Consider the following 19172-nt stretch of genomic DNA (forward strand, 5'->3'; position numbering starts at 1 on the left):
ACCTGTGTCCTCCCAAGTGTACAGATGAGTCTCGGGAGAACCAGACCCGAGTGCCTCACACATGAGTGTTGGTAGTATTGGCTTGTACCTGCTCTTATTACATCTTTCTCCCTCCTCTCCTCAAGCCTCCCACCCACAGACTGTGTATTTCTGCCCCCGATCTGTTTTCTTTTCCCTGTCTCTCCTCCTGAGCTAACCCTGGGCGGCCTGAGGTTCCGAGGGCTCTCTGATGCAGAGTCCTCTGTGCCGGACTGTGAAAATGCTGGCAGGGAAGACGAGACACAAATCTGTTAAATACATAGTAAAAATAGCTTATGATCTATGGGACTTGGTATTAAGCAAGATGATATTAACGAGGTTTGAGCGCTGCTCTGAAATGTGGCAGCTGCACACGCATATTGGCTGCTTTTCCTCCCTACCTCTGGCAGCTTGTGAGCAGTGTTGCCATGACAGTCCTTGGGCTCTGTTTAGATCAGCTATTTTCTGAAGGAGCCCCTGACCTTCCCCACAATAGAAACCGTCGATGTGGTCATGTCAGTGCCTCTTCAGAAGCCGTGTGACTGGTGAGCCCCAGTTGTCACTTGGAAACTGTTGGAAGCTGTAGGTCAGGACACAGACGTTGAACATTTGGGAGTAGGACGGGCTTTTAAATATCCTTTACTTATTTGCTGGGTGAGAATACTGAGGCCCATTGAGTGGCAGTGACTTGCTCAAGGTCCCAGAGTGAAGTAGAGACGAGGGTGGGACAGGAACTTGGGTCTCCTGATTTCCATCCTGTTACTACTATGTCATGCTTCCCCTGCTTGAGGGCCCTTTTCAGCCCAGGAGGCTGTAGGTGGAGATGAGCCAGGCGTGGGGACGTCTTGGTCCCTAGGAATGGGGAGGGGAAGTGAAGGGGGGGGAGGAACTCCGTGCAGAGAGAGGAATGAGGAAGTGATGGGGAGTTACGGATAGTGTGGGGCTGATAGCTGCCCAGAGTGAGTGTCTGAGGTGCCACTCAGCTGTGACCATCAGCAGAAACTCTTCCTATCTGATGCCACAGATGATGTCATTGAGAGAGAAGTAGACGCTTAAAGGGGCAAGGGAAAGATGTCTTGTTCTTAATTGCCCTGAACCCTTTCCTAATGTCTTGTAGGCTCACATAAGGCTACCACCATAAGAGCCACTGTCAGCACCATCTTTTCTTGGCAGGTGCTTTATTATATGGTGTTAAGTATTCTGTAGATAGTTCAGATATGAGACACTGTCTCCTTCATAAGATTGCAGGACCCTAGGGGTAGAAGGGATTTTTCTTCTTTTCTTTTTTCTTTCCTCTCCCTTCTTTCCTCCCTCCCTGCTGCCTTTCAAACATGGCATCTGGCATAGACCTAAATCACTTATGATGAGCATACCGTGAATCTTTGTTGAGATAAACTAGGTTGAGTTCAGATGACCTCTTAAGATATTTTTTTAGTTGACAATGAAAGTTGGCAAATGATGATTTTGCGTTCTCACCAATTTGGATTCTGTGTGATTTCTCATATGTTCTTAATTTCCATAAAACTCAGTATTATCCTTATTCTACAGAGAAGAAATGAGTCAGGCACCTGCCCAAGTTCACTTCAAGTAATAAATGGTGGAGATTTGATTTGCATCTAGGTCTTCTGTTTTCAAATAACGTAATGTTACTTCTGTTCTTCACCACTACTTATAGAGAGGGTGTTGTTCCATAGAGAGTGGTTCAGCCTTCTCTCGAGGAGTCTCTAGCCTTTTAAGGTTGCAACCCACATCCTTAAGAGTTTGGAAAAATAATTGAGGCCTCAGGTTCAAACAATGATTTCTCATCATGTTTTGGACAACACTTTAGCTTTTTTTTTTTTTTTCCCCCAATAAGCCAAGGAAAAATAGTGCATTTCCATATTCTTTAATTTGTTTAATTTGAGATAAATTTAAGACTAGAGTATAAGAATTTTTAAACTTTTAATAAATTTGGATACATCTAGCATAGGGGGATAGAAGACCCTCTGTCCTAAATGAATTGACTAATTTAGCTAAGAACAAAACTAGACCACTATTTTTGGTTACAAAAGGATATAAGAATCTTTTTTTTTTAATGGAAAATTTTAAAAAAGATTTTATTTATTCATGAGAGGCACAGAGAAGGAGAGAGAGAGGCAGAGACACAGGCAGAGGGAGAAGCAGGCTCCATGCAGGGAGCCCGATGTGGGACTCCATCCTGGGACTCCAGGAATACTCCCTGGGCTGCAGGCGGCGCTAAACCGCTGAGCCACCCGGGCTGCCCCAGGATATATGAATCTTTGAACGCTGCAGCAGAAGCCTAGATTTTGGTTGATATTGTTTTATAGGTTCTTCTCAACATTTGCCATATTCAATAGATGATATCCATTATGCTATCCAAACTTCTGTTGGATTTGGATGAGTTTGATAACATTCTACATCCTTTTTCAAAAACTATCAATGTGAACAGTCTTCTTTTTTATCTATGTGCTCAGGAAAGATACCATTGCCTAATTTAAATTTCAGAACAGAGGCAAATCTTATTTGTAGTGAGTATAATATCATAATATATCTATATATCAATATCTACATCTATATATCTCATGTTTCCTTTTTGTATCTAACTCTCCAGGTGTGTAAGGAGAAGGGTGAGTTGAATAATAATGGTATAATGTCCAGAGACAAAGTTGAATACATAAGACAAATATAAGTCTATCTCTGTAGAGAGTGTATGTGTGAGTGAGATTAGCTTCTGGGCCTTTAATAAAGCTGTGTATACTTTGAAAGTACGTACTAACTTTGGAATTATCAAGGGAAAAATTGAAATTTAAACTTGAATGTTCAGGGAGATGACTATTTTACCTTTTGTTCTAGAGTTGTAGGTAAAATTGAAAAGTTAGAGAGTTGTATTGTTTGGTATTAAATGGAAATCGAATGCTATATTTTCTTCGAGAAGAAAGCTTGTCTTGGGTATATGAGCATTCTTGCAGTCATTCTAAATTTTTGAGCCCCCCCATGGGTGCCTATACTTTAATTGAGCTGAATCAGTTTACTCTAGCAATGGCTAAGAGAACATGTTATTTACTACAAGTAATGCACCCTAAATAAAAAGAAAAGGAAAAAAAAAAAAAGCAGCACTTTGTGCCTTTCTTGTATGTTTGAAGCAGTTTACCTTGCTTTAGAATTGCCTGTGCGTGCGCGTTTCTCTAAGTAGATGGAAGCACCCTGAAGACAGGAGAAATGTTTTCTATGCGTTGGTGACGATGATTTTGTGACTTCAGGTGCAGTAAATTAAAACATCTTTTATCACGTCCTTTGCTGATGTTGACAGGCTTATTTGGAATCTCTTTAGAAGTCATCCTATTGCTCTTGAAATCCCTCTGCTTCATTCACTTTCTGGGGAATGAAGAAACATTGTCCATCTGCCTACTTAACAAGAGAAAGGGGTGGTTTAGGAGTGCAGTAGCCTGTTTACACACTGGCCCAAACTGTTACTGTAGGAAAAGGTTTCATATATTTCAAAATGTTACAGAGCTAGGAAAAATATACACATGTAATATATAGAGTGCATATATATGTACATATATATATGATCTGTTCCTTGTCACAATATTTAACCCAACGTGCTATTTACAGTAATGAATCAAAATGTCAGTTTTTAAAAATATGAAGTGTCAAAGTGTTCCCACATTGCAGGAAAGTTTGATGTGACAGTTTGTTAATCATGTGACTATTATATCAAATGTGTCTCACAATGTTTTTGCTCAGTGTTCTCTCTTGTAGGCTCCTCACACTTTTTTAGTGAATTCCTAGTTCAAGTTACTAACCCAAGGAGCACATTTAGGTTACGTGTCTCCCACACCTCACAAATGCTGTGTTTTTCTGTACTTAAAACTGAATGGATTTCACATGATTTTTGAGTGGTTTGATTTCGTGCCTGACACATTTATGTATAGTGGCTAAAAAAATAAAACAAAATTCCCCTACTGTAATTTTGTTGTTTTCACTGCAGAATCAGTACTTGAAACTTTAACACGGAGAATGAATGTTTTGTGTTTCCACAATTTGGGAGCCCCAGGGTATAATTTAAGGTGTCCTTATTTGCTATTGACCACTCTTTAACCTTGGATGCATTTTTAAATTTTGTTTGGCACAGTGATTATACCAACTTCTTCATCCTATTAAAAGGGTAGAAATCATAGACCATAAATGTTTCACATTTTGGAAAATGCGGTATGATTTCTCTCGGGAGAATTTATGGCTGTGCTACTTGGTAACTGTGTCCGTGGGCTGCTCTTAATCTCTGGGCCTCAGTTTTCCCTGAAGAATTTTTAAGGTTGAAATTAGATTAAAACAGTGAACTTTTAATCTATGCTTCAAGGAACCAGCCTCAGAGTCCTGAGTTGATATGTGGCCTCGGATACTGGGTTATAGGGTGAATAGTGAGGACCCTGGGCCTTTCTACTTGAGTAGCTGCACTCTTGGATTTGTTTTAATTTAGTTTTATGTGCTATTTCATTTAAGTAGAACGCTCCACGGCTTAAATAACCAGTTTGGCTACCTGTTGGCACTGCTCTGCTAGATGGACCTAGAGTCAGGGATTCTTTGGCCCTGTGGCTCATTTCCTGTGAGTTTTTGGTGGGCAAGCACACCAACAGATCTGGCAGAGACCTGACCTTGGGTTCAACCTTGTGCATTCAGGAGGCCTGCATGGAAGTCCTTTCAATGGCCAAGGGCTCTCCATACTGAGATTCAAAGGAGGGGCCACCAACTGAGATCACATCTGTGTTTGACTTTAATCCTTACATCTTTCTAGTCTTAATAAACTTACTTTCCAATTCAGCAGCTTTTCGGGTCAGCAAAGACCATGACTTGCCACAAGTCTAGGTAGAGGAAGGGATAGAAGTTTGGCAGGTATTTTGTCTGCTTCTGGTCAAGGATAACCTTCAACTCTTTAGGTTAGAGACTTTCAGCTAGTTTGGAGGGGGGTGTTTACCCAAAACTTGGATTCTGAATTTATCCATTACTTTCCCCTTCCTCCACCCCATTCATATGTAATTGCCACAACCTCATTCCACTGTGCAGGGCAAGTTCCTGTGTGTACCCTCGAGAATGGTGCGGTAGGAGAATACAGAGTTGTGGATTAGCAAACCAAGGCAGAAACTGCAAGAATGACAAGTGATTGAGGCACATGACTTAGTAACACTATAGAAAAGCCTTTAAGTATGAGCATAATAAAATCAAATTGGAGAAAATATTTCTCACAGATAAAAAAACCTGTCCTAACGATGGCAGAGATGATCAATGTCTATTTTTGCTAGATGCAGAAGCATCATTTTCAAAGTTCCTCAGGACTCAAATTATGGGATTAGTTTGACTTAACTCTTTTAATAGCTGAAGTCCTGAAGGGAGAGAATGGTCCAGTCTCCAGTTCTGTGCCTGACACTTTCTTCTAGTGAAATGCCTCTCTGGTAATAAATCTCATAAAAGCGGTGTGAGTCCAGAAGCAGCAGCCGAGTGCCAAGACAGAATGTTCTTTTATTGAGTCACATATCAGCCACCGGGGATGCACCTGGGTTTATTTGGATGAGGGAAGGGATGACCCAAAATGCATGCGTAGGATCATTAGGAAAAACCCCGGAGTGATTCCTGGCTCATTCCCTGAAGAAACTGGTGAAATCAGGCAAAATGTTCTAAGCAAATGTTGAGTTCTAGAAATATAGTTTCAAATCATGCGGGAAGCATTCTGTGCATACTTTTCATCAACATGCAATACTGCAAGGAATTGTTGGGATGGAGGAAGGTGACATGGGATGAACCCAAACCAAAAGCACTCATCTATCTTGTTTGTTTAGTTATCTTATTTTTGCATCGACTCCTTTCTGCTTCCTTTTTCTCTTGCTAGAGTGTAAGGACCTTGAGTTCAGACCCTTGTCTGTCTTTGTTTCCCATTTGTCCAGAGTCATGCCTGGCTCATTTATGAGCTCAATAAATATTTACTGAACAGATGAGCAATACTGAAAGATACCATTATTGAGGGAAGAAGCATGACTGAAATCTGGAAAATTCTGACCCGGCCACTTCTAAACTCCCTGGAACTTTTGCTTAATTAATGCTTGTTGAGTTAGGTATTATTGTGAGCACTCAGCATCATCACCTCACTCAGTCCTCATAGCCACTCTCTGAGGAGGGTTATTCCTACGTTTTCACAGAGGAAAAATTGAGAACCAGAGACTTTACACAGCTTGCTCCAGGTCCCACGTTCATAAAAAGGAAAGTCAGGACTTGAACTCAGATCATCTGGCTCTAGAAACTGCTCTCCTAACCACTAAGCTCTATTGTCTCTGTGCAGCGAGGATGATTATACCTGCCTGTTCTGTCTTCCAGCATGCCGTGAGGCTGAAACAAGATGACAGGAGTGAAGTGTTAGGGGGAGGGGTTAACCACAGGGTGAAGGGGAGACAGCACACAGATAGCTATAAATTAAAGTAGAAAGTAGAACCTTGAAGAGAAAATTCAGAGAAGGAAAAAAACCCACTGCTTCCAACTGGGATGCAGGGCGGGAGATTCAAGGAAGTCTTCATGGCACCAGTGACATTTAGGTGAACCTTGAATGAATGGGATTTTGGTAAAGGGAGATGCCTTCGAAGCAAATGGGATGAATGATAAAATTGAGGTACCAGTGTGTGCAGGGTGGTGGAGCAGAGGGTGTTCATCAAGTATTGATTAGGTTAGCAGATCCTGTGTGTGGAGGCAGGGGGAAAGGAAAGGGGTTGTGAAGGTAGCTGAGAAAACCGTGAGCAGGGTGGTGAATGGGAAGACGAGAAAAGTATAACAAAAAGCCTTGAGCAGCTGCACATTCTTTCTGGGAGGTGGCTATAGGCAGGTAGCTAATGCCTGCCTCCTCTAGTATCATGCCTTGAGTCATCGTTTCTTCTGCGTGGTCCATAAATACTAGTCTAAGTTGATACCACTCTGAGGAGAGTGGTCACACAAGCCTGGGAAATGCCACATACTCTGGCGCCCTCTTAGGTACTGACAATGTACCTGAGGCTCTTTTAGGAAGCCCTGTGGGACAACTGTTGTCTTGCTCTCATTTGACTCTGGAACTTTGTTTTTGCCTTTGAGCAACCCTAGTTACCGCCCCTAGGAGACATACACTGGGTGTGGTGGGGAGACCCCCCAGTCAACCAGCTGGATGGATGTGTGGATTCGTGTCCCTTTTCTGACAGATCATCTAAGTACTAGAGCTAAGTCCATTCTCAGGGCAGCCGGAAGTCCCATCTGAAAGAAGAAGTTAGAGCACTTTTTGCCTGTAGAAATTACGTGTCATTGAGAAGGAGAGCTGCACTCAAGATAAACTTGAGAACCTGTGGCCTCTCTGAAAAAGTAAGAGTGAGAAGCCGGAAGTGAAGGAGCCTTAAGTCTTGAAATGGAATGTGCCTCTGTGTGTTGCTTACACCAACCACAGGAACTCCCCTAGCAGACTGCCTTGTGAACCTTTTTTGAGAAAACAGCATCAGTGGCAGTAGCTCACCACATAGCCCCAGAGAGGGCTCCATGCTAGGGTCTTTCTTTTGCCCTCCATTGGCCTGACAGGGAGAGGAAGGCGGCATTGAGTGTCTGCCCTGTGCCAGACCCTACCGGAGGAGCTGCCTTGTAAAATTGCCTCACCTAATCCCCTCAACCATCCACTGGCTCAGGATTATGAATCTCTTCTTTTACAGAGGAGGATGCTGAATCCCAGGGTGCCTCACTTGTGCTCAGTAGATCATGTTTTTTTTTTTTTTTTTAAATCTCTCGGACCTTTGCCATGTTCCTTTCCATTCTCATGTGCCTGGTGAACTTGAGTTCCTCCGGTTTGTACAAGAGTTTCTCCTCCTAACAGTCTCTCAACCATGTGTGGCCTCTGGTCTTGAATTGCATGATGATCTTGTTCTTTATGTGTGCGTGCTTTCTCTCCAGACTCAGAACTTGGGCTGAGTGGCTGTGGAGTCCACGTGCTCACAAGGCCCTGGGTGGCTGCACTGGGCATTCTCTACAAAGGAATGTGTTCAGACCCAGTCCCTCAGGGGATACTACTTCTCTAGTCCGTTGTTCTCAATCTGCTTTGCTAACATATTTTGAGTTTTCTAGATTCTAGGCCTCCTTATTTTTAATGTCATTCCCCCACCTCTAGAACCGACCCATTACCTTTTTACTTATCCAGGTCCTTGTCTTAACTTTCAAGCAGTACTTTTCAAATTTAGCATACATTGGTAACACCTGGGAGGACTCAGTTGCTGTAAAGTGATATACATTAGAGAGGTAGATTATACTCACTCTCAGAGATTACGGTCCAGTAGGTCTGAGAGCATAGTGTGGGAGAATTTGTATTTCTGATGAGCTTCTGGATGATTTTGAAACTGTCAGTTTGTGGGCTTACTTTCATTAGTATGCCTTTTAAGTACAGTTCAAGACCCCTGTTTTCCAGGAAATTTAACTGACTGTCTTAACCCAAAGTAGTTTCTTTTTTTCTCTCTTTCTCTTTCTTCTTCTTTTATATTTTCATGGAACCCATCTCAAACTTTATCTGAGTTAGGTAACTTTTTCATTTATATAAGTCTCAGGGGCTCCATTACTGACTTCTGGTATCTAAGTACACACTTTCAGATAAGAGAAACAACATTGTATAAATGAACACAACTTTGGATGGAGATTCAGTATCTTGAATCCTGAGTTCACATCTTGTCATTGCCTGTATGAGCTTTGTGTTTTGGAGATAAATCATATCTTGTGGAGTTGAGTTTCCTCATCTCTAAAACAATTATTCTATTTCCTCGTGTTGGAGAAGCTTGCAGAGAAGAGCAAATGAGATAGTGATATCTCAAGTTCTATGCAATATAGTTATGTTCATCGTCAATTATTGTTTGTATTTTGCAGAGCTGACTCATTCGCTTTATCATCAATGATGAAGTATGAAGGAAACGCGATTGTTTTAATGAAATGTTGACTGGAGGGATTCTGGGATTTCAAGAAAGCACTGTAGGTTCCTGGAAATGATTCTTGCACCAGCAGTTGAGAGCCTGTGCTCAGGACAGAAAAGCGCGATGTATGTTTTTACTGTTCTGTCTTTAGGTAGACTAGGATAACAATTATGAAAATCGTGTTCATGTTCTGAGCTTTTCAGGGAAACTTGAGAGTAGTAATGAAATATTGATAGTGGTTGTCATTTATAGGGGTTTGTAGGGTGATCGCTAGTGGGTAAATTGTTAAATCCTTAAATTTCAGTTTTCTGTAACAAGAAAGTATTCTCTTCTCATTTTTTTTTTTTTTTTTTAAAGAAAGTGTACCCATCCCCTAAGTGCCTACTATGCAAAGCCTAGACTTGGCACTGAGGAATAGAAATATAGGTAAATGTGATTTCTTCTTTCCTGGAGTTTACAATCTAGTGGGAGACCCAAACACATAAATAATTAGTTATTTCACTAAGCAAAACGACAGAGTTGACAATGGAGAGATATAGGCATCATGCTGTGGGAGCCTGGAGGAAGGTTTCAGGGGTTTGGAATGGGGGCAAAGCTTTCAAAGGAGGTGACATTTGAGCACACCTTTAAGAACTGGAAGGATTGCAGCAAACAGACTTTTAGGTTGGAATAAGCCAGATGAAGAGACCGTACGTTAGTGCTCTAGGCATTTCCTACCGTGTCCTTTGGCCAAAGCTATGGGAAAAGTGTCAATGCACAGAAACATGAGAAGATCTCCTGCTGATATTCTGGTCCAACTGACTATGCTTATTTTATTTCTATTAGTACATGCGTCCCTTCCTTCTTCACATGATGTTCCATTGCTTGAATTTTTCTTTTTCTTTTTTTTTCTGGTTATTATCCTGTCTTTCCTGCAAGGTTGGTTTACCCTCACTACCATGCTCCTTTGAACTACCTCATTCTCTTATCCCCAAATACTTTAAAACGCCCTTCTATCTTTTACTCCTCAGCTCTTATTTTCACATGCAACATTTAAGGCAGCTTTTTAATTTCCTTGTATTGATTGGATTGATGTGTTTGCGATATGAAGAGACTACTTTCTCTTCTCTGGGCTTTGGATCATCAAGTCTATAATGCCAAAGTCAAGTCAGTACTTACATGCGTATAGTGCCTTTGCAGCCTAGAGGAGATAAGGTCACAGCGAAAGGAAACAGGTTGTTAAAATCTGTTGGAATGAAACATCAGGTGCCTGGCTTGTCTGAAAACGCAAGGTAGACTTTGCATTCTGTGGCTGGCATGTTAGCAACCTTTGATGTTTACAGCCTTACATTTTGATACTTTTAATAATGTAATATAACTTTACATCAACTGAATCCAGGCAATTTCACCATCCACTACATTATTAATTCCAGATGGGAAAATTCATTAGGGTTCAAATTTTGTTTGAGGCCCAACTGTTTCTTAAATTATTATTACAATTATTATCTATTTATTTTTTTACAACTGATGGGAAGGGAAATTTAACAGCTGTGTGATTAGCAGGGCATGAAATTAAAAATGTTTTGCACAGAATCGAGAGGTTGTTTACTACAAAATTCCTCATCTGAGAATTAAGTATCATTAAGATTGGCCACAAGATGCTCTCTCTCACCATTTAAGTTCGATTTTTCACATCTAGTTCTTTGCTAAAAGGCCTTTAACCTTTTCTGGAAGGAAAAAGGCTGGTCAGATCATCACAAGGCATTTCTAATGTTTACAGTCAAGGTAACAGCCACGTTTCTATCACTCACAAAGTACCAGCGTGACGAGAGATTCAGCCTCACTGCTCATTGCAAAGATTGAGTAAGTCCCAGATTGAGGAAGTCTGGTCAATTAGAAAAGGCTGCAGCCCCATCAGTGGCTTGAGTCTTCTGCTCTCAAAATCCAGGAGTGTCCTCTCTCTGTGAATGCAGGTGCAGACATCTAGAATGTGATGTTTACCCGTACTTTTCCCTTTACTGATAGGATGTCATTTCTTAGACCTTTTTCCAGAAATCCTTCCTTTGGGTTATATAGGAAGTGCCACATGCCACTTCCTTTGTGTGGGATGTTGGCAAGCCTGCCGCAGCAACACTGGAGCAGGATGGTCCGGTGCATTGGCTGAAGTCTCTTTGCTAAGGTTTGAAGCCAGTTCTGCTGTTTGCTCTGTTGAGTTGCATGCTCTCTCTGCAATTCATTTGCCTCATCCCCTTATTTAAAAGAGGTGAAAACTCTACCACCTCCAAGGTTACTCTGAGAATTCTAGGAGTTAGTACCTGGGAAATGTTTAAGGCCCTGCCTGACTTAGAGTTTATGCTCAGTCACTGTTGTGTTTCTTAAGCGACCCGGCATTGTGTGTGTGGAGGGCCTTAACACACATGCGACACAGCCTTGCTGAGCTTTCAGCCTGGAGTCTTTCATCTGTTCCTGTCTTCTCTTGAATAGAGTCTTTCTTATATGATAATTATTTATATACTTGTCTTAACTCTTTAGACAGGTTTTATCTTTATATTCAATGAATTTAGCTTTACCCTGTCTCTGCCCTTAAGAGATTTTTTGGGGGAGGAGAGTGGGTTGGTCAAATTAATGCAGGTGACTCTTATTGGAGAGAGAGTTGGCTCGATAAGAGCTATGATATTTAGGTAATATCCTCTGATACAGGGATTTGTGTCCACTAAAGGAGAGATATGTTAGTTTTGGTGGGATTGGAGACAAATGTGATGAAAATGAAGGAAGTCTGCCTGGAGGAAGAAACATGTGAGGCCTGAACACTGGGTGGAATTTGACCTGGTAGCAAAGGGGAAAAGCCTTCCCAGGCTAAGTGGAGGGTGTGAACTACACCTGATTTTCTTTGAATTTCCCATGTGCTGCCCTCTGGGCACCATCCAGGCCCTTGGAGAGCTGCTATTGTGGGATGGAACCTCCCCTGGAAAGCCAGTGAGTTTGTGAGTGAGGTTCTGGGTTCTGTATAAAAAGTTGACAGGGGAGCCACCAACCCCCCTGCCCTCTTATTTTCTAAGTGTCTCTGAAAGGGGATTTGCTTTTAGGTGGGAATGGAAGAGAGGAAGACTAGGAAGTATGAAGACAGGAGATCTTGGATGCTTGTAGAGGGATTATAATGAAAACTGTTGAGTGCTCTTTATCTTTTTCTCTCAGATCACTTTTAGGGGTGATATAAGCACTTTTGCTTTTTTTTCCCCCTTTAAATATCAAAGTATCCTCCCCCCCCCCCGCCCATCTCTATTTTTCTTAGGAGCCAGTATTAAGATGACTCTTGTCTTCTGCCTTTAAAAATAAATCTGGGTGGGGTCATGCAAGAGAGTGTTTCCTGGAATACATTACTTGCTGGGCAATAGATCTGGGTGTTTAAATACCTTTCCTGTAGAAGAAGGTCATTATAAGTGGAGATGCTACCAGCAGCCCTGTGGTGGTTGAGGAGTATGATTCCACACTGGCTGCCCTGCGTCAGCTCTCTGCCATGTCAAGGTGGTTTTAAATTTACTGTCACTTTTAGTAAGTGACCCAGTGAGGCACCATAATGTGCCTGTGGCTGGCCAAACATTACTTGGCGTGGTTGAAAAATACTGAGACTGGAGTTTTAGCAGCACCCTGGAACATGCCCTTACAAGTATTAAAGTTATCCAAGCAGCGCTTTTTGTGAGGTTGCCATTCCAGCACGGGAAGCACTTCTCCCTGCCCTTGCTCAAAACATCCATGTCGTTGCCTGCAGAGGTAATGATGAACCAGCCCCAAAAGTCAAAGAATCATGAAATGTAAGGCCATGAAATCCACTTACTTCATTCTGAGTGTGAGAAAACCAAGGCCCTGACACAAATACTGTTGTGCATGGCAGTCTTTTGCTTAGATGGGGGAGTATCAGATCTCAATTACCTTGTGAGCTCTCTGCCTGACAGTTTCTCATTGTCTCAGAAAGATGATGAGAAAATGCATCCTTAAAGAAAACGGATTCTGAGGAAAGCCTATAAGTAATTAGAAAGAAAGAGAGAAAGAGAAGAAGGAAAAAGGAGTTCCCTTAGCATTGCCTGATATCACAGAGTGTATCTGTAGCATAGGGAAGACCCAGGCCTCTTGGGGTGAGGATCCTTCTATATGACAAGAAAATCTCAAGAAATGGAAACCACTTTGACTGTCAAAGGCTTTGGTTGGTTATTGTTGCATCTGTTATAAAATCTGGGGTAAGTAAAGGTAGAGTTTAACAGACAAGCTTCTAGTTGAGTTGTAGACCTTATCCTTCAGGGATAGAGATGTTGCCAGGAATAAAGCTTTGTCCTTGTCATAACCCATTGTCATTTGCATGGCAGCACTTCCTGAAATGTGCTCCATGGAATACTAGCTCCACAAATGGCCAGATCCATTTGGGAATCGGCTATTTTTATAGCCACTCGTCTTAGGGATTCTCCATGCATCTTCAGCAGGAATGACTCGGAGAAGTCCTGTGGATAAAAGCATTAGCCACAACATTCCTTAAATTCAGGTTTTGTCAAATTTATTTCATAATGGAATCATTTTGTAGACAGTTTCCCAGACTCGAGTTTTGTGGAACATTCTTTGGATAGCATGACTTTATTGTTAAAATTCTTAAGGTTTATACTGTCATCTTGTAATGATCTCCTGTGAGATATAAAGTCATTTGGAGTACAGTACAGATCTTCGTCTGCCCTCCCTTCACCATAGGAGGAATTACAGGTTTATTTCAGGATCAAACACTTTGCAAATGAAATGTTGTTAGGAGAGGAGGGAAAAAAAAACCTTTTAGAGCCTAATAATTGCAGAAAGAAGACAGTGTTATACCAGCCAAACCCAATTTTGTGAATTAGGGCTTTAACTTGGAGAGTTGTTCCTGAAAATAGCTTGTTTTTAAGCAAAACTTTGTTGGCTTTTGGTGGTAGGCTTTTTTCACCATCAAAGGCACGAATATGGGTGATTTTAAACTGTGACATGTTCCTTGCATTCAAAACCAAGGTTTATGGAGGAAACAACGCCTTTTAAAAAACTTTTCTGAAAAGTTGGTTTTGACTATTATGGCATTTTCTTCTGTTTATTTAGGATATTAGCTTGCTTGCTTGTTGCTTGCTTGCTTGCTTTCTTCTTTTTTTTTTTTTTAAGCTTGAAGAGTCCTTGTTGATCTGCCCAAGCCTGCACTTGACAGATGAGGAAATAAAAATCCCCAGAAGGCTTTGGTAACCTTTTTTAATTCACTGTCCTAGTCAGTGACAAAACCAGAACTAAAATCAAGGTCTCTCATTTACCTGTTTCATAACTTTTTTTTTTTAATAGTATACTCTTAAAAAGAAAGGAGTTATTGGGGCACTTGGGTGGCATAGTTGATTCAGCATCCAATTCTTGGTTTTGACTCAGGTCATGATCTCAGGGTTGTGGGATGGGCTGTGTGCTCAGTGGGGAGTCTGCTTGATACTCTGTTTCTCCCTCTTCCCCTGCTTCCCCCACTCAAGCTCTCTCTCTCTCTCTCTCAAATAAATAATTTTTTTTTAAAAGAGAGGAGTTATTTGCTTCTTTTGATTAGATATAGATAGGTAGATGCATCCATGCATAGATACATGATAAAAGCAAATTTATTTTATAAATAAATTTTACAAGATAAAAGCCTGTAAGTAGAAACTCCTTTACTTTTAAGGTAAGAAGACCCTTCCTAGTCCTTTGGCTGTCATCCAGGTCCTTTGTTACTTGTCGCTTGAAAAATGTATTCACTTCAGTGGAGGAGATATGTGTGAAAGAGAGGCTCATGCCCAGTTTGTCCTCTCTTGGTCTTATTTCCAGCTGAGGGATTCACCCCTGCGAGGTGGTAGTTAACTGGCTCATCACCAGCTGCCCTAGGACTATGGCTTAGTTATCAGCCACCATGTGGTTATTTCTCTCCTTTGCCCCTGCTCCTTCCCAATTTCAGCCTCCTCTTTGCCCAGCACTCATGGCTCAGCAGGAAGGCCATCTCATTCCACAGACAGGAGAGAAAGCTTGGCTCCAAAGAAGACATTCCTCCTGCTAGGTTTAAGCCAGCTGCAGCAAAAGCAAAAGGAAATTCTCATGCCATTGAATTTCTTCCTTTAGGTAAGAGGATTTGTTAGAGTAGAGATCGTGGGATTGTTCCCATTAGAAATCTCTAGTCTGGTACTAGCTGTTATCTGTGCCGTGGGAACATGGACAGGGAAGAGCACTGGATTGGCTGATGGGGAACATGGGTTTTGGGCTGCACTTCTCTGCCCCCAGTCTCTGGGATTCCTGGGGAAACTAAGAGACCTCTCTGAGCCTCATTTGACCCCATCTCTGCAGGGCTTGGGGGGTCATGATTCCCGGAGTTGTTGAGAGGATTAAATGAGATAATGATACAAATAGGCTTTGTAAACCACAAAACACCCTATGAATATGTTATTTATTCCGGCATCATTATCCTCAGCGGTGATAACAAACACATGCACGCTGCTGCCTTTGAGCCAGGTACCATTCTAAGCATCTTACCTCTATTAGCAAACAACGTGGCCAGCAGCTCTGTGTGCTGGTGAACAGCGCCCGGCACCATGGGTCGGGGGGGCTGGTGGTCACCGGGATCAGTAAGGTGACTTTCCCAGGGGGTGTGGGCGTGTCCCTTCCCTCCCCAGGGCCTGAGTTGTACTTTTAGTAAAAGAAGCACTTGGACTCTGGTTCAAAGTCGGGCGCTTCGTGTTCTGGCCTTTGTGATCCTGTGAGGCAGTGATCTGTTTCTCCCAGGCTTAGTCACTGATTACTAATCAGAACTCACATTTGACCGAAGGCTACCATAATCTTCACTTTACCGGTGAAGAATCACTTACGCACTGAGAGTTCAGGAGCTTTGGCCAGGCCGCCCAGCCCTGCGTGTCGGAGGCGGGATGCCCATCCTGCAGGCCAGGTGCCCCCGAGCTGTGGCGGCGATGTAGATCAGCGATCGCGGCTGTGCCATGCTGTCGGGCTCCTCATCCTATCAGCTTCTCGGTTCTCCTTTCTCCTTTAGGTGTGTGTGTGGTGCTTGCTGTCATTTCCCTGCCCGATTAGGTCCCCAAAATCTTGGCTGCGAGGTTTTCAGGCCGGGCCCACGTCTTGCAGCATCTGACGCGGGGCTTGGCACACCGTAGCATCCCCCTTGACCAGCACAGCTTTTCTCTCCACCCTCTAGACCCTTCCAACCCCTCAGGGAGGTCTGCCGCTGGCATCTATTGAAAGTGTGTTTGGCAGAATGACCTTTTCACATCCGAAGCTGCTTGAGGAGGCTGCTGGGCCCCCGCGCTGGACAAGTCTCCACAGGGGAGAAGTGTTTCAAGCTGCAGCCTGTTTGTTTTCTGCAGGGCATGGGCACTCTGACCCTCTCCTGGTTGCTTAACTCTGCCAGTCTTTTGGCTGCTCCCGCTTTGGTTTTGCTTGGAGCGATTTTATTTTTCTAAAGGCCTGGTTTGACTTGATACAGCACAAGATTTGTAGCCTCGTTGCATCTGGGAAAGGAGTCACACCCATTGAAGTTGGGAGAAAATGGACTCTTAGAACCCCAAGGAAATTGACATCAATCTTAGACTGTGGACATCTTCCATCTCTGTGTCTGCCTTCCTTCTTTGTGTGGTGCTGTTCCAAGATCTCTTATTGGGTCCAGCTTTCTTGGATGGTTGCCTTTAGCTCCTAATCCACTCAAGTGGATTTTACTGTTAATATACCAAGAATAATGTGATGCGCTCTGCAGTTCGTTATTCATCCATCTGCGTGTGAATTATGTGATACTATCTACCTATTAGACACTGACCCAGGCACAGTGGGTGATACCAAAATAAATTAGACACAATTTATTTGTGTCTAATACAAAACAATCCCTGTTTTCAAGAATCTAATACTTTGAGCAAGGAGAGGTCATTAATTCAATCAACGACTAGTTCTTGAGTGCCCACCATGACCAGAACTGTGGATACCAGGCAGATACAAGCCCTCTCATTGCAAGAATGACAATGACCACATTCATAATTTCACAGATAATTATGTAATTGTGGTTGTGATACATGCCACAAAACAAGATACATACCGGTTGTCATGGGAATATTACACACTTTTTGTTTTCTGGCCTAGTTTGTGGGCAAGGTGTGTTTCTCCCAAAAAAATGGAGTTAGCCAGGTAAAAGATGGGCAGTGGAGAATGGGCTTGGTCATAGACACCTCTCATTAGGTACAAGATGGTCAAGAGTCAGCTCAAGTGTGGAAGTTGAGAGGAGGAAATTTTTAAAACCTGGGTTGATGCTAAAACTCTTCTTGGTATATATATTTTTTGCTGTCCCCTCTATACATGGCAGGCTTTTTAAAATTGTGACCTATTTTAGTAATTGTAAATTGACTTAAGGAAAAAAAAATTCTGTTTTTCCTTCCTACTTAAATGTGTTAAAATAATTCACTGTATTTCATATGTACGCCCAAGGTCTTTGAATCCAATTAGTAAGAAAAACATTTTTTATGTCATTGTTGAGAAACGCAAAAATAAATAACTGGTAAAGAGAAACCCAAATACGAACGCCTTGGGCTTTCTGCCGGAACCTGGGAGTGTCTTGTTGTTAGACATATTTTCAGACGTATCATTTTCATTCTGAAGGTATTAATTTATTTATTGAGAGTGCCTCCGTTAAGTATTTTACTGGACTGTTGGAGGTGAGAGGAAGGGTAAAGGCAAAGCTGCCACCTACTGCCATTCAGATTATGTTGTGCTCCATGTCAGGAGAGCAAGTGGAACTCAAGTCCTACCCTCCCTCTATTTGCCAACCCAAGACAAGGTGTGTTTTTCTAATGTGCACAAAAGAAACTAATGGTTAGCAGAGGCCTGGCTATGGAAATGTCTTGCAAAGGTTTGTTTTTCTCTGAAAGCACTCATAGTTTAGTGGGGAGGCAGACATGGGAAGAACTAAACATAATTATATTGCCAGCTAGAATGAGAGATGTTAACCAGAGGTACAAATAATATTCTAAGGGAGCTCAGTTGAAGGATTTTTAACTCTGACAGAATGGGGAGAATAAATTTATATAACATTTGAAGAGCCTACACGGTTGGGTACATCTTTATTTCTTTCCTTCCTTTTTTCTTTTCTCTCTCTTTTTTTTTTGTTCTTGTTTTTTCTCTCTTAATAAGAGCTTTATTGAGATCTAATTCGTATGTCATACAATTAACTCTTTTAAAGTGTACAATTCAGCAGTTTTTATTATATTCATGGAGTTGTAGAGCCATCACCAAAATCAGTTTTGGAACATTTTCCTCACTTCAAAAAGAAATCCACGCCCGTTGGCAGCCATTTCTTATTTCCCCAAACTTCCTTCATCTAATCCTGAGCAGCCACTCATCTGTTTTCTGCTCTGTAGAGTTGTCTATTCTGGACATTTCCTATAAATGGAATCAGATAATAGATGATCTTCTATAACTGATTTCTTTCACTTAGCATAGTATTATCCAGTTTCATCTATGTGGTGGCATGATAAGTAGGTTTTTGACCGCAGTAGAGTGGAAGAGGTTCACCCCAAAATGAGGTATTAGAGTGTGAGCTAAGAGAAGGACCTTTTTAAGAAAGTATGGGCTATGTTTGAGAGGTTGAAAGTAGAATATTGAGTAGAATCTGCAGAGTAGGGCCTATGAGGGGACATTTTGGGAAATGTAATTGGAAATACAAATTGAAATCAGGTTATGAAGAGTAGGAATAGGTTTGAACTTTTTTTCAAGATGCAGTTGTTTTTCAAAGGGGAGTAACATGATGTAATGGATGTAATATGAAGAAAAATTGATGGTTAAAACCTGAGGTCACCTAGGTTGGCTGTGGTGAGCCAAGTATGAAATTAACTATACCTAATTCCTGAATATTTTTCTTCATATTCCATTGCTCTTACTCTGTATTTGTTAGCTAGAGTGAGTAGAAAAAGCACAGATGACTGTTATAATTATTTTTTTAGATTATTAGAATTGTATGGAAAAATAAACCAGAATAGGTTATATAGTTAAAAATGCTATTCTTTCAGCACTTGGGATGAGGCAGCATTTTTCATGGTAAAGCACACTCTGTATATTTGATCACATCATGAGGAAGCAGGCCCTCCCTTACGCATTTGGTTGTCTCTGTAGGCATGCTGTTTTGGATAAAGAGTCTGTATTAGTCGATGTGGGCTGCCATAACAAAAGGTCGTAACCTGA

At 41.8% G+C, this 19172-nt stretch overlaps 1 protein-coding gene across 9 annotated transcripts in view; it reads left to right on the top strand.

The window, feature by feature from the left end:
• LOC478670 (LIM domain containing preferred translocation partner in lipoma) overlaps positions 1-19172 on the top strand; it is a 603162-nt gene that overhangs the window by 112573 nt on the left and 471417 nt on the right. Inside the window, exon 1 of one of the 9 annotated variants that reach the window (XM_038583677.1) lies at positions 8949-9088. The exons of the other annotated variants lie outside the window; for them this stretch is intronic. The gene's annotated coding sequence lies outside the window, so the exon portion shown is untranslated. Of the gene's footprint in view, positions 1-8948; positions 9089-19172 lie in introns of those variants that run through there. 9 annotated transcript variants of the gene reach the window in all.

The sequence above is a fragment of the Canis lupus genome, chromosome 34, assembly GCF_011100685.1.
Source record: "Canis lupus familiaris isolate Mischka breed German Shepherd chromosome 34, alternate assembly UU_Cfam_GSD_1.0, whole genome shotgun sequence".
NCBI lineage: Eukaryota > Metazoa > Chordata > Mammalia > Carnivora > Canidae > Canis > Canis lupus.